General features: G+C 39.6%; 1 long non-coding RNA gene across 1 annotated transcript in view; it reads left to right on the top strand.

Moving 5' to 3' along the window:
* The first annotated feature begins 492 nt into the window (after window positions 1–492).
* The window catches only part of LOC146400106 (uncharacterized), a 201,164-nt gene continuing 192,423 nt past the window's right edge, over window positions 493–9,233 (top strand). Inside the window, exon 1 of the long non-coding RNA XR_014816191.1 lies at window positions 493–550. This is a non-coding gene — a long non-coding RNA (uncharacterized LOC146400106). The remainder of the gene's footprint in view (window positions 551–9,233) is intronic.

Here is a 9,233-nt window from a genome sequence, read left to right as displayed (position 1 = left end):
CCAGTTCCTTGTTGCCCTAACCCTCTTGCCACCCATATGCTTCTTGGGCCAGCATGGTGATGAGGTGATATACTTTCTTAAACCACCATTTATATGTGACACAGTGTAGGGGAAATGTAACTCATTTACCCTGTCTCTATCTTACCTGCTCTTCTTCAAAGCTTACCCTCTGAGAATGAGAGAAAATAATAATTTTTAGTCTAAGTAAGTTTCAGACAACCTGGTGCACCGCACTAGAAATTACCCTTAGAAGGAGATTCAACATACTTAAGGACAAGTATAGCACAGACACCAACTAATCAGAGGGGTCCCCTGAAGCAAAGGAGGAGATGCTAGTCCTCAAGAGCCAGAGCAACCAAAAGAAGGGAGGGGACAGCTGAATGCCAGGCCTATCTTTAGAAGGTTTTCAGTGTCTTCAGGCAAGAGTATGTAGGCTCTCAGATTTCTACTGCCATCCTTCCGCTCTCTAAGAGGGCATTTTATACAAGGATTGTGTGGAGAGGGCTGTGGAAGTGAATGGACACAGCTGACTACATGCTTCACCTTGAGGGTAAAAGTCCATTCCCTGGATTTTCTGCTGATGTTTTGGGGTTGGGATGACTTTTCTTGGATTCTTCGGGAGCTAATGATTTTCTGCTGACTCAGGATTATCTCACCTTTCATAGTGGGAGAATCTTCTCTGTGGTCTTGGCCCAGGTCCAGGTGATACAGCAAATATCAAAAACAGCTCAATTTGGCAAGGTACTCAGTCACACTTACACACGTTTCTGGTTTTAGCTACATTTTGTGACAGCTAAACATGACTTGGTTTTCCTTTGCATAAACTCCTGCTGTCAGCAGGACACTCTGATGGGTGGTACAGACCAGGTCGGTGAGCAACAGCTCTCAACATAAGTGTCCTGGGAGCACACAAAATGGGTCAAACTATAGCCTTCTGCCTTTGAAGTTTCTCCAACTTATCCAATTGTTTCTAAAGCCACCCTTTACTCTCAAGGCCAGGTAAGTGGAATAAAGAGAAAAAGCCAATCTTTTGGCTGCCTCTCTCCACCTCCATTTTTTCTGTTTCCCTTCCTTTCTCTCATTTTCCTAGAACCGATTATGACTAGTTTATCTTTTGCTTCTATTTTGTAATGTCCCTTTTATTTCTAACTCCAGCTTCTGGGTTAGACAGTCATGAAAGAAACTCTACAAATCGTTGTACCTGCCCTGACTTTATATGTAATGTGATGACTTGTGTAACTCATAAAATACATTCTTTAACAAAAAGCCATCCCCTAATTCTGTTATCTTATTTACTCTGGGGTGCATCTGTTATAACAGGTCATACTTTTCAATTTTTTTTTTCATTATTCATCCCAAAGACTCATTTTGAACATTTCCCCCTAATCTGCGTTCCTCTCTAAGGCTAATCTCTCCATTTCTACGTTAGACATCACCCTTCTTGCCTATTCTTGGACACACTTCCTTTTCTCCCCTCTCTTTCTTATATGATTCATTTTTCAGTTTACTAGAACATCCAAAAAGTCAACATATAAAGATGAGTTAATTTCCTGTTTTTAGAAATTCTTTTCTTTACCCCAATATACCCATGAAAATGCCTCATTCCTTAATTATAATTTTCAGTGAAAGCCCTCCAAGGACTCTTTATTCTGTCTCCAATTCTTCTCTCCTCCATTCTTTCCTATATCAAATTAGGCTTTGGCTAATCTTCACTGAAAATTCTGTCCTTTCACAAAACCCTCTTTCTTTCTTTTTTATATGATATTATTTTAATATTATTTTGAATAGTTATTTCCCCAATACAATTTTTTTTCTACTGTACGGCTTGGTGACCCAGTTACACATACATGTACACATTCTATTTTCGCATATTATCATGTTCCATCATAAGTGACTAGACATAGTTCCCAATGCTACACAGCAGGATATCATTGTTAATCCATTCCAAAAGCAAGAGTTTGCATCCATTAACCCAAGCTCCCATTCCCTCCCACTCCCTCCCCTCCCCCCCAGGCAACCACAAGTCTATTCTCCAAGTCCATGATTTTCCTTTCTGTGGAAAGGTTCATTTGTGCCTTATATTAGATTCCAGATATGAGTGATATCATATGGAATTTGTCTTTCTCTTTGAGACTTACTTCACTCGGGATGAGAGTCTCTAGTTCCATCCATGTTGCTGCAAATGGCATTCTTTCATTCTTTTTTTATGGCTGAGTAGTATTGCATTGTGTATATATACCACATCTTGCTAATCCAATCATCTGTCAATGGACATTTGGGTTGTTTCCATGTCTTGGCTATCGTGAATAGAGCTGCAGTGAACATGCGGGTGCATGTGTCTTTTTTAAGGAAAGTTTTGTCTGGATAGATGCCCAAGAGTGGGATTGCAGTAGTTCTGTGTATAGATTTCTAAGGTACCTCCATACTGTTCTCCATGGTGGCTGTACCAGCTTCCATTCCCACCAGCAGTGCAGGAGGGTTCCCTTTTATTTGTTATTTGTGGGCTTATGAATGACGGTCCTTCTGGCTGGTGTGAGGTGGTATCTCATGGTATTTTGATTTGCATTTCTCTAATAATCAGGGATGTTGAGCATTTTTTCATGTGTTTGTTGGCCATCTGTACATCTTCCTTGGAGAAATGTCTATTCAGGTCTTTTGCCCATTTTTCCATTGGGTTGTTGGCTTTTTTGCTGTTGAGTTGTATCAGTTGTTTGTATATTTTAGAGATTAAGCCCTTGTCCATTGCATCATTTGTAACTATTTTCTCCTATTCTGAAAGTTGTCTTTTTATTTTCTTTTTGGTTTCCTCTGCTGTGCAAAAGCTTGTCAGTTTGATTAGGTCCCATTGGTTTGTTTATGCTTTTATCTCTGTTGCTTTGGGAGACTGACCTGAGAATATATTCATAAGGTTGATGTCAGAGAATGTTTTGCCTATGTTCTCTTCCAGGAGTTTGATGGTGTCTTGTCTTATATTTAAGTCTTTCAGCCATTTTGAGTTTATTTTGGTGCATGGTGTGAGGGTGTGTTCTAGTTTCATTGCTTTGCATGCAGCTGTCTAGGTTTCCCAATAATACTTGCTGAAAAGATTGTCTTTTTCCCATTTTATGTTCTTGGCACCTTTGACAAAGATTAATTGACCATAGGTGTCAAGGTTTATTTCTGGGTTCTCTATTCTGTTCCATTGTTCTGTATGTCTGTTTTGGTACCAGTACCACACTGTCTTGATGACTGTGGCTTTGTAATATTGCCTGAAGTCTGGGAGAGTTATTCCTCCTGCTTGGTTTTTGTTCTTCAGAATTGCTTTGGCAATTCTGGGCCTTTTGTGGTTCTATATAAATTTGAAAACTGTTTTTCTAAAGTCTGCAATTATTTTCTTATTGCTAAATTCAATTGTTAATGATCAGTTCCTACCTTACCTGACTTATCAATAGCATTTTGCATAGTCAATCCCTCCTCTTCCTTGATTTTTTTTAAAATATGAGTTCCGTGGTGTCACATTCTCTTGATTTTTCTTCCATCTTGCTAGTTACTCTTTCATAGTTTTTTCTTTTTTCCTTTTTTTCTTTTTGGCCATGCCTGTGGCATGCCGGGGATGGAACCTGTGCCACAGCAGTGACCAGAGCCACAGTAGTGAGATTTCTTTTTCTTGTTATCTTCCCTTTCTCCTAGACCTCTTAACAGTGAAGTGCCTCAATCTGTAATTCTCTTCTTTTTCTACTTACCCCTTTTCAGTTCTCATCCAACTTCATTACTTACATGTCATTCGTATGACAGTAAGCCTCTAAATTATATTTTAAGCCTAGACCTCTGTAATTAACTCAAAATATTCAACCAAACTTTAATATCCACGTGTAATGTCTCTATTAGGTGAAATCCAGAACCCTCCCTTTACCCTCTTTTGTGAGGGCAACTGTATCCTGCCATTTGCTCAAGCCAAAAACTTGGCATCAGCCTATAATTCCTCTCTTACATACAATACCCTTTCTGCTAGAAAATTCTTTTGGCTTTCTCTCCAACATATATATAGAATCCAACCACTTTGCAGCTTTCTCATTGCTACCACCCTTATTGGAGCCACTATTAACTTATCTTGGATTATTGCAATCATCTTCCTTTTCCTAAACTTGCTTAGATAATGCAGCCTATTCTCAATACATAAGACAGAATGGCTATTTAAAAGGTGAGTCCTGCTACTCTTTTGTTCAATATCCTGCAAAAGCTCCATATTTCAGAGCAAACACAAATGCTTAGAGTGAACTACAAGCCCCCCAATAACCTGGCCCCTCTCTATTTCCTCCCATCCCTGAGTCTGCTCTGGCCATAGTGGCCTCCTTGGCAAGCCAAATAACTCCATGAATAATTCCCTCTCTTTTCAACCATTATTCCCAAAGACATCTGCTGAATGAGGCCATCCCTGATCACCCTTTTTATTTACTTATTTATGTATTGAATTTTTAGGGCCGTACCCATGGCATATGGAGGTTCCCATGCTAGCGGTTGAATCAGAGCTCTAGAGGCCTATGCCACAGCTGCAGCAATGTAGGATCCGACTGAATCTGTGACCTACACCACAGCTCACGGCAACACTGGAACCTTAACCCACTGATCGAGGCCAGGGATCAAACACGCATCCTCATGGTTGCTAGTAGGGTTTGTTAACCACATGAAGGGGACTCTTGGCCACCCTCTTTAAATTGCAACCTACCCACCACTGGATGTGCCCACTCCTGATGCCCCCTTTCACTCTTGCTTATTTTTTCATTGAATTTTTAATTTTCTAACATACTATAGCAGAGACTCTTAGTGTTCATAAAACATCTATGAGCTACTCTTGATATCCCAGCTTCCATTGCAATAAGGCTGAAGATACATGACTGATTTTAATCAATCAAATATAAGCAGAATTAGAACCTGACTAGGATCCATGAGGATGTGGGTGCGATCCCATGCCCTGTTCAGTGGGTTAAGGATTCAGTGTTGCTGTGGTGTAGGTCACAGATGTGGCTCAGATCCTGCCTTGCTGTGGCTGCAGTGTAGGCTAGCAGCTGTAGCTCTGATTCAGCCCCTAGCCTGGGAACTTCCATATACCGCGAGTGTGGCCATAAAAATAAAAAAAAAGAAAAGAAAAGAAAAAATATAAGCAGAAGTAATGTATGTCACTTCTATTTTTTTAATTTTAATTTTTTTCTTTTAAGGCCACACGTATGGCATATGGAGGTTCCCAGGCTCGGGGTCTAACTGGAGCCACAGATGCCAGCCTATGCCACGGCTATACCAGATCCCAGCTGCATCTGTGACCTACACCACAGCTCACAGCAATGCTGGATCCTTAACCCACTGAGCAAGGCCACGGATTGAACCCGCATCCTCATGGTTCCTAGTCAGATTCGTTTTTGCTGTGCCATGATGGGAACTCCAATATATGCCACTTCTTAGACAAGGCAGTTTTGCCTACTCTATTTTTCTCTTCTTTTGCCTGTTGGTACAGTGATTTTATTTTATTTATTTATTTTATTTATTCATTCATTTTTTTTTGAAAACCCCCTATGATATATGGAAATACCCAAGCCAGGGATCTAATCTGAGCTGGAGCTGTGACCTATGCAACATCTGCAGCTATGCTAGGTCCTTAATGTACTGCACCAGGCAGGGATTGATCTGGCCTCTCCACAGAGACAAGCTGGATCATTAACCCACTGTACCACAGCGGGAAATTCTGGTACAGTAATTTTAGATGTCACATTTCCAGATGGTATAGTCATAGGGTCGATGAGGGCATCCAGCACAAAACAAACTGTAATATAAGAGAAAATAAACCTTTTTTGGTTAAGCCATTGAGATTTGGGGGTATTTATTTTGCAAGTGCTAGTATTAATTACTCATATTAGTACATCTTTATAGCATTTATCACTTATTTTTTTGTTGCCTTTCCTTCTTAACTGGAATGTAAGTACCATTATGATGAGTGTTATTTGTTCACAGGTTTATCCCAACTGCCCAGATTAGTGCTTGGCAAACAGTATTCAATAAGTGTTTGCAGAATGACTGGTAGAGCTAGAAAAATGTGATTTTTGTGTTTTTCTTCCTTGCTCTGAACAAGCTGTGTCATTTTCTCTCCTGGATCATGTAGTTTTATTTCATGTAGTCATTTGATTAAGTTGGGTCTTCTGGAGGTGGTTAGGATACTTAAAATGGGACATAGGGGATGAGGGGATCCACAAGTGAGGTTAGCTTTCTTCATCTCTTCTCATCATGAAGTGTAAAAAACTATCATCACACTATAGGCAGAATGATTTAGAATGGGCCACAGACCTGGCATTTGTGAATTAACTGCAAATTAACATCCAAGAGAATTTTCTATCCCAAATTACATGATCTCTTGCAGCACACCCCAATCCCCAACTTGCAGTAATAGACACATAAGTGAAATCTGAATATGTGTATAACGTTCTATTAAAATAATAGTCCCAAATTTTATTGGAAGGTTTGCTCTGCAGTCACTGAGCATGTTGGCTCGCTCTGAGAGGCATTTCCTGCTGCATTAGCTTCACTTCCAGCCGTGACCCAGCTGCACCTTCCACACTTTAGCATCTGTGAGCCTTCAGTGGTGGGAGGTTGACTTGAGTTTGAGACTGTTCCTAAATTTTGGCTCTAGGGAACTTTTCAACTCTAGTGACTGAAGTTTTTGTGATGCCATTATAGAAAAAAAAAAATGTGCCTGTTTCCTTAACAATATTGATGGGCTTTACACATGCTTGCTGATGGATATTATTAGAGTGTTAAAGTCACCAGATGAGGCCCAAGATGGAGTCACTCATACTAAGCCCTGCATGAACAAACCAAAACTTAGCTGAGTTGCTATGCTCAGTTTGCCCAGAGAAGGAAGGTTCAGGCCATTCACTCAGCACTTGCCTGATCATCTCAAGGTACTGAGACTCTGAGCCTCCACACTACTCCTGTAAGGGGCATAGCCCTACTTGAACCAATCAGCACATGCCCATCATAACATCTTTGTTCCTGCTAGCTTTGGTCTATGAAAATCTCTTTCTTTGTACAACTTTTCAGAGCTCCTTTCTGTCTATTAGACTGGAGGCTGCCCCATTCATGAATCATCAAATAAATCCAAAAGATCTTTAAAATGTACTCAGTTGAATTTTGTTCCTTAACAATAGTAATTACCTTTTTCTATTTTTATACATTACAAAACACTTTCACTTATATTATCATTTTCTATCCTTAAACCAGGGCCTAGCACAGCCCCTACAACATAGTAAGCACATAATAATACTTGTTGAAGGAATGAATAAATAAAAACCTTTCAAAGATAAATATTAAGCCTAAGCTATAGGGGGAAATGGGCGGCTTTTGCCTTCAGATCTTCCATTTTGTCATCTAGAGTAATTCTTGGCATTTTCTTTCTTTCTTATTTATATTTTATTATTTATTTATTTATTTATTTATTTTTATTTATTGTTATTTCCCCCAACACACTTTTTTTCCCTCACTGTACAGCATGGGGACCCAGTTACACATACATGTATACATAATTTTTTCTCCCATTGTCGTGCTGCATTGTAAGTATCTAGACATAGTTCTCAGTGCTACACAGCAGGATATCATTGTTAATCCATTCCAAAAGCAATAGTTTGCATCCATTAACCCAAGCTCCCAATCCCTCCCACTCCCTCTCCCTCTCCTCAGGCAACCACAAGTCTATTCTCCAAGTCCATGATTTTCCTTTCTGTGGAAAGGTTCATTTGTGCCTTATATTAGATTCCAGATATGAGTGATATCATATGGAATTTGTCTTTCTCTTTGAGACTTACTTCACTCGGGATGAGAGTCTCTAGTTCCATCCATGTTGCTGCAAATGGCATTCTTTCATTCTTTTTTTATGGCTGAGTAGTATTGCATTGTGTATATATACCACATCTTGCTAATCCAATCATCCGTCAATGGACATTTGGGTTGTTTCCATGTCTTGGCTATCGTGAATAGAGCTGCAGTGAACATGCGGGTGCATGTGTCTTTTTTAAGGAAAGTTTTGTCTGGATAGATGCCCAAGAGTGGGATTGCAGTAGTTCTGTGTATAGATTTCTAAGGTACCTCCATACTGTTCTCCATGGTGGCTGTACCAGCTTCCATTCCCACCAGCAGTGCAGGAGGGTTCCCTTTTATTTGTTATTTGTGGACTTATGAATGACGGTCCTTCTGGCTGGTGTGAGGTGGTATCTCATGGTATTTTGATTTGCATTTCTCTAATAATCAGGGATGTTGAGCATTTTTTCATGTGTTTGTTGGCCATCTGTACATCTTCCTTGGAGAAATGTCTATTCAGGTCTTTTGCCCATTTTTCCATTGGGTTGTTGGCTTTTTTGCTGTTGAGTTGTATCGGTTGTTTGTATATTTTAGAGATTAAGCCCTTGTCCGTTGCATCATTTGTAACTATTTTCTCCTATTCTGTAAGTTGTCTTTTTGTTTTCTTTTTTTTTAATTATTGTTTTTTTATGGCCACAGCTGCAGCAATGCAGATCCTTAGCTCACTGTGCCATAGCAGGAACTAACCTGTGCCTATAGATAGGACACTTTTAATATCTTTAATACTAGTGACCCCTAGACAAGCTATCAGGATGCATTATGGGCATGCATAGTGGCTTAGATAGAACTTAAATTCATTTTTGCTAACATTATTGCTGCTGCTTCTTCTATTAGAAGGTATAAGTCATTTTGGAGTAGAGTTTTTTGTTGTGTGTGGGGGGGACTGGATCCTCTTAGTTATGTAGATGTTAGAAAAGAACAGATAATTGCTCTCTGAAGGAGTGACCTATTCTTTGTTTTGACTTGAAATATGCTGCCCTTCCAATAGTTTTATGTATTTAAACTTCTCCTTTGGAACAAAGTAAGCCCATTTGCTCTTAAAAGGAAGAGAAGTATGCCCTCCAGACTTCCTTTTTTGAGATTCACTGCATTTCACCATTGATGAATAGGTATTTAGGTCTGAGGCTGATTCTGAGATCTGATTGATCTGAGGATTCTGATTCTGAGTTCCTGCAGAAGAGCTCAAAGATATTATGTATATACTCTGAGGAGGAAACCCAGATCCTTCTTTAATTGCTACATGTAGTTTCTTGACTGCTACTTTTGTTTCTGTGGTCCTTTACTTCCCTGATTAGCAACTGATTAGTTGTTTGGATCTACTCTTTAGAACTCAGGGCTGTTAAGGAGGCTGAAGC

The sequence above is a fragment of the Sus scrofa genome, chromosome 9 (assembly GCF_054392235.1).
Source record: "Sus scrofa isolate SSC_HxYL_T2T_F1_AM1 chromosome 9, Sscrofa_HxYL_maternal_Yorkshire_Landrace_v2.0, whole genome shotgun sequence".
Lineage (NCBI taxonomy): Eukaryota > Metazoa > Chordata > Mammalia > Artiodactyla > Suidae > Sus > Sus scrofa.
Note: the sequence above shows the minus strand (reverse complement) of the source record. Positions and strands in the feature narration are given on the sequence as shown.